Genomic DNA, 7,060 nt, shown 5'->3' on the forward strand with positions numbered 1-7,060 from the left:
ACACAAGTGCCAGTCTGTAATACTCGGTCTGCTACATAAGTGCCAGTCTGCAACACTCGGTCTGCTACACAAGTACCAGTCTACAACAGTCAGTCTGTAACACAAGTGTCAGCCTGCAACAGTCAGTCTGCTACACAAGTGTCAGTCTGTGACAGTCAGTCTGTAACACAAGTGCCAGTCTGCAACAGTCAGTCTGCAACACAAGTACCAGTCTACAACAGTCAGTCTGTAACACAAGTGCCAGTCTGCAACACTCGGTCTGCTACATAAGTGCCAGTCTGCAACAGTCAGTCTGCAACACAAGTGCCAGTCTGCAACAGTCAGTCTGCTACACAAGTGTCAGTCTGCAACACTCGGTCAGCAACACAAGTGCCAGTCTGCAACAGTCAGTCTGTAAAACAAGTGCCATTCTGTAATACTCGGTCTACTACAAAAGTGCCAGTCTGCAACAGTCAGTCTGCAACACAAGTGCCAGTCTGCAACAGTCAGTCTGCAACACAAGTGCCAGTCTGCAACAGTCAGTCTGCTACACAAGTGCCAGTCTGCAACAGTCAGTCTGTAACACAAGTGCCATTCTGTAATACTCGGTCTACTACACAAGTGCCAGTCTGGAACAGTCAGTCTGTAACACACGTGCCAGTCTGCAACAGTCAGTCTGCTACACAAGTGCCAGTCTGGAACAGTCAGTCTGTAACACACGTGCCAGTCTGCAACAGTCAGTCTGCTACACAAGTACCAGTCTACAACAGTCAGTCTGCAACAGTCAGTCTGCAACACAAGTACCTGTCTGCAACAGTCAGTCTGTAACACAAGTGCCAATCTACAACACTCGGTCTGCAACGCATGTGCCAGTCTACAACAGTCAGTCTGCAACACAAGTACCAGTCTGCAACAGTCAGTCTGTAACACAAGTGCCAGTCTGCAACAGTCAGTCTGTAACACAAGTGCCAGTCTGCAACAGTCAGTCTGAAACACAAGTGCCAGTCTGCAACACTCGTTCAGCAACACAAGTGTCAGTCTGCAACAGTCAGTCTGTAACTCAAGTGCCAGTCTGTAATACTCGGTCTGCAACGCATGTGCCAGTCTGCAACAGTCAGTTTGTAACACAAGTGCCAGTCTGCAACACTCGGTCTGCAACGCATGTGCCAGTCTACAACAGTCAGTCTGTAACACAAGTACCAGTCTGCAACAGACAGTCTGTAACACAAGTGCCAGTCTGCAACAGGCTGTCTGTAACACACGTGCCAGTCTGCAACAGTCAGTCTGTAACACACGTGCTAGTCTGCAACAGTCAGTCTGTAACACAAGTGCAGTCTGTAATACTCTGTCTGCAACGCATGTGCCAGTCTACAACAGTCAGTCTGTAACACAAGTGACAGTCTGCAACAGTCAGTCTGTGACACAAGTGCCAGTCTGCAACAGTCAGTCTGTAACACAAGTGCCAGTCTCTAATACTCAGTCTGCAACACATGTGCCAGTCTGCAACAGTCAGTCTGCAACACAAGAGCCAGTCTGCAACAGTCAGTCTGTAACACAAGTGCCAGACTGTAATACTCAGTCTGCAACACATGTGCCAGTCTGCAACAGTCAGTCTGCAACACAAGAGCCAGTCTGCAACAGTCAGTCTGTAACACAAGTGCCAGTCTGCAACAGTCAATCTGCTACACAAATGCCAGTCTGCAACACTCAGTCTGCTACACAAGTGCCAGTCTGCAACAGTCAGTCTGTAACACAAGTGCCAGTCTGCAACAGTCTGTCTGCAACACAAGTGCCAGTCTGCAACACTTGGTCTGCAACACAAGTGCCAGTCTACAACAGTCAGTTTGCTACAAAAGTGCCAGTCTGCAACAGTCAGTCTGTGACACAAGTGCCATTCTGTAATAGTCAGTCTGTAACACAAGTGCCAGTCTGCAACAGTCTGTCTGCAACACAAGTGCCAGTCTGTAACAGTCTGTCTGCAACACAAGTGCCAGTCTGGAACAGTCAGTCTGTAACACACGTGCCAGTCTGCAACAGTCAGTCTGCTACACAAGTGCCAGTCTGCAACAGTTAGTCTGCTACAAAAGTGCCAGTCTGCAACAGTTAGTCTGCAACACAAGTGCCAGTCTGCAACAGTCAGTCTGTGACACAAGTGCCATTCTGTAATACTCGGTCTACTACAAAAGTGCCAGTCTGCAAAACTCAGTCTGTAACACAAGTGCCAGTCTACAACAGTCAGTCTGCTACACAAGTGACAGTCTACAACAGTCAGTCTGCAACACAAGTGTCAGTCTGTAACAGTCAGTCTGCTACACAAGTGCCAGTCTGCAACACTCGGTCTGCAACACAAGTGCCAGTCTGTAACACTCGGTCTGCAACACATGTGCCAGTCTACAACAGTCAGTCTGCTACACAAGTGCCAGTCTGCAACAGTCAGTCTGCAACACAAGTGCCAGTCTGTAATACTCAGTCTACTACAAAAGTGCCAGTCTGCAACACTCAGTCTGCAACACAAGTGCCAGTCTGTAACACTTGGTCTGCTACACAAGTGCCAGTCTGCAACAGTCAGTCTGTAACACAAGTGCCAGTCTGCAACAGTCAATCTGCTACACAAGTGCCAGTCTGCAACAGTCAGTCTGTAACACAAGTGCCAGTCTGCAACACTTGGTCTGCTACACAAGTGCCAGTCTGCAACAGTCAGTCTGTAACACAAGTGCCAGTCTGCAACAGTCTGTCTGTAACACAAGTGCCAGTCTGCAACAGTCAGTCTGCTACACAAGTGCCAGTCTGCAACACTCGGTCTGTAACACAGGTGCCAGTCTGCAAAATTCAGTCAGGGTCAACTCTTCGTTAAGTGAGTGGGTCAGGACGTAGACAGCAATGTACCTGGTTTCTAGCCACAGTGTGGGGTCATTGTCACACCAATACTCCTTCATTATCATGTTGACACAATGGAGATTTTGTCAATCATCGTGAATATATGAACCTTCCATGCTCGTTTTAACAAGAGTTCACTTTTAAGCAGGGGGCGAGGTGTATGGAGTCTGTTTTTGAAGAGATGCTTGACCATTTCTGAATTATTTATTGGGCTGCTCCAGTATTCATGCCTTTATCCCACTAGGATTGAGAGGTGACATCTCTAAGAGTGAGGCTGCTGTCCTCCTTAATCCTTGCTAATCCATTCCCATCCTTTGGCCCTTCCCATCCAATATCATCTCCTCTACTGTCTGTGTCCCTCTAATAATGGGTATGTTTTATCAGAATCTGAAGTTTCAAGTTGAAATATTCCTCATGCTTTCCCTGACTCGGTTTAAATCTGACTTCCTGCTGTTGAGCCTCTGAGCATACTGCGTTCTCATTCCGAAAGCAAAACATGGGAAATCTGAAATAATAACAGGAAACATTCAGCGGGTCAGGCAGCATGTGTGGAGACATAAAAGGAGCCAGTGGGTGTTGGGGTTATGCAGGAAAGTGAAGTTGAGGTCACATTAGCTGTCATCTTACTGAATGGTGGATCAGGCTTGAGGGGCCAAATGGCCTAATCTTGCTCCTAATCCCTATGTTCAAATATATTATAGAGACAGTTTACATTTCCATTTGACAATCTCACATCACAACAGAGCTCACATTTTAAATTTAGTTTTCCTGCTATGCCTACACCACTGCATAGTGCTAATTCATCAGTTTTGTTTCAAGCTGGTGAATCTTTTGGTCACAAGTTGATTTTCCTGCTCTGAGCTCGACTTTCCTGTCACTTGTGAATCTCTCATCTTCCAGCTTGCAACTCGTGCCAGCTATTCGACTGTGGTAGGTCCGTCACTCATCATGTGGCTCCATACTCACTGACACACGATTCCCTCTCCCTCTTGTAGGGCAGCTAAGAGGTACCTGGAGTCTGGGCAAGCGTGGCTGCCTCTGCCCATTGCAGCAAGACTGAGGTAACCTGGAGGCAAGGGTTCAGTCGGGGGGGGGGAAGACATTGTGCCAAGGTCAGGTTGGTCTGTAGCCCCGAGAGTAAGTGGTTTCAGGTCAGAGCTGAGGTGAGACAAAACAAAGAGCAGGAAGGTTGAAAAACACAGGCAATTGCTTTAGAAATCCAAATTGGGAACCTGAGTCTGAATGGGTAACAGTTGATGAAAGAAGCCGCTGCCACTGTTCTGTATTGCAGTGATGTCCTCTGAAATTGCCTGAGATGTTCCTATATCTCGCAGGTTTCAGGCAGTATCCAGTGAAGCTGATGGATACAACCAAAAAGGGGGAAATTGCATTGACATAGCACCATTCGTGACCCTATGGTGAAAACATAAGACACCCACTCCCAATTCTAGCTCTTTCTCTCTCTCTCTCGTCCGCTTGAGACACGCATCATCCCCTGAATCCAGGCACTTCCCAACATTGGGTTCCCTTCCTCGGAAGATGTCCTATGAGTTTGGTCTCCCCGAGTCAGCATTGGGCTTGGAGTAAGGAGAGCTGCCTCCCAAAGCGGGCCTCAGAGAGTGTGAGAGCTTTGTAGTGGTGAGACAGGCCAGTTATAAAATCATACAAAGAACTTGGATAAGCACATGGATGATGATGGAATAGTGTCCGGGGCGGGGTGAGCTTAGATTAGTTCACAGGTCAGCAGAACATCGAGGGCTGAAGGGCCTGTACTGCGCTGTATTGTTCTATGTTCTATAACTACAGGTGCCAGAAATCGCTCTGAACAACAGTCACTGGACTTGAAATTTTAACTCTGTTTTCTCTCTGCTGACCTGCTAGGTTTCTCTTATGACGGGCCAGACCAAAACCCCTCAAAACATATCAAGGAGATAGCCTAGACCATAACTTCCATTCAAAGGTAGTGTAAGACAGTGCATTCCAGATGTGTTTCAATTGGTCAAACTATTAGGATTTAAGCAAAATACACTTTATTCTTATGTCACAGTTAAAACACAAACAAAAACAAGAAGAACTAGCAAAACGTTAACTCTATCAAAATACTTAACAAAACAATATATATTGCAACTGCTACTCATCAACTATTCCAAGATAGCAGCATTTCATGAACACAGCCTTGGCAAAGGCAAATTCAGTAAAATAGAATTCCCTCACTTGCGACCTCCTCCAGTCCAGGAGAGGAAACACTGACTGAATGAATCTGGCAGAAGGGAGAGAACTCGAGCTTTTTGCAGCGTTAGAGAGCGCATTCTATCCAGCAGCTTCAACTGCAAGGACCCTAACTTCAACAACTGAAAGCAAAACAAAATCCTTGAGTCTGTGTCAGCGTGACTCCACCCACTCATGCTTTTGTCAACTTTTTAAAAAAGTCCCAAAGCTAATTCCTCTGCTTTCCATTGAGTAGATACCTGGGCATCACATTAATAACACTCCCCCTTCATAAGAACCAAGACAGACAAATTCCTCTCAAAGGGACATATTGTCACACCCCAGGTATTTTTGCTTTTGTTTGTACCAGTTATAAGGCCTGCCCAACTTTGCTGGGATATTAAGTGAGTCCTGCTCATGGTTTTTTGGACTCCTTACCCTTCCCCTACCCTTCCCCCCTTCCACATACTCTTCCCATTCCCCTCATTTTCCTCATGACCCTCCCCAATTTCCTTATATTGCCCATTCCTTCCATACCCTGTCATTGTGTCATGTGTTCTCCATCCTAACGTTCCTTCCCAAGTCCTCCATCACTCCCATACTCCTTTCATGCCTCCTGTGCAACATTGTCCATTCTGTCCAGAGTGAATGAGCCATTGGCAAATCTTTGAGATTCTCCTCAAATTGACAGAACACTTAAAGAGGCTTTGAAAATCTCGATTTGGAGATGCCGGTGTTGGACTGGGGTATACAAAGTTAAAAATCACACAACACCAGGTTATAGTCCAACAGGTTTAATTGGAAGCACACTAGTTTTCAGAGCGTCGCTCCTTCATCAGGTGATCGTGGAGGACTCAATCCTAACACGCAGAATTTATAGCAAAAATTTACAGTGTGATGTAACTGAAATTATACATTGAAAAATTGATTGTCTGTTAAGCCTTTCAATACAGTGATAGTTTCACTTCTTTCATGTGTAAATCACAAAACCATTTTTTAAACACAAGAATGCAACTTTTTTAAAAAAAAGGTTTATCTTTGAAAATCTCCTCTGTGAAAAAAAATGCTCAAAGTGTTAATCCACCAGAGCCATCAACAGTATCAATGTATAAAGCTTTAACACCTTTTAATTTTGTCCAAATAAACAAAAAGGCACTGAAAAATTCCAAAGAAACCTTTTACAACTTGATAAACAAGTCAATCAGAAAAAGTGCGCACTCCCTATTGGGCTGAATCAGCAGACTCAAGCTAAGTTGAATGCATGAGTATTCGAGGCAGAAGTGGGTACTGTAGATGCTGGAGATTAGAGTTCAGATTAGAGTGGTGCTGGAAAAGCACAGCAGGTCAGGCAGCTTCCAAGGAGCAGGAAAATCAATGTTTCAGGCAAAAGCCCTTCATTCCTGGTGAAGGGCTTTTGCCTGAAATGCCGATTTTCCTTTTTCCTCCTTTTGTGAGCGACATGGAATGGGGGAAGGTTTAATTGTTGCTCCCTCTGGCTCACAAGGCACTAAAAAGAAACATATGAAGATCTCTAAAATATGGCAAATAGAGGAAATCTTAAAGTCAGGAACTGTGTCTCTTCCCACAGATGCCAAATGTTCTGCTGTGCATATCTTTATTACTTGAGAAATGCTTTCTGAAGCTTCTGAAGTTACCCCACATCCAGTTACAAACTCACTTGTGTTTAAAAGAATGAGAGAAGGTCTAATGGAGATCGACAAGCCGCTAAAAGGGATTGAAAAGTAGACATATCGAAAGGATGTTTCATCTTGTAAGGAAAACAAATTCAAGAGGTCTTAGCTTTAATTTAAGTGGTGGCAGACATGATATCCATTATGAGGTGAGGAGGAAGTAGTTATCTCAAAGCATCATGAATATGTGGGGAACATGATCAGAAATCGCTGGGAAACCTCAGCAGGTCTGGCAGCCTCTGTGGAGAGAAAGCAGAATTAACGCTTCAGGTTCAAGTGACCCTTTCTCAGAAGTCGACCCGAAA

Source organism: Chiloscyllium plagiosum, chromosome 37, assembly GCF_004010195.1.
Source record: "Chiloscyllium plagiosum isolate BGI_BamShark_2017 chromosome 37, ASM401019v2, whole genome shotgun sequence".
Taxonomy (NCBI): domain Eukaryota; kingdom Metazoa; phylum Chordata; class Chondrichthyes; order Orectolobiformes; family Hemiscylliidae; genus Chiloscyllium; species Chiloscyllium plagiosum.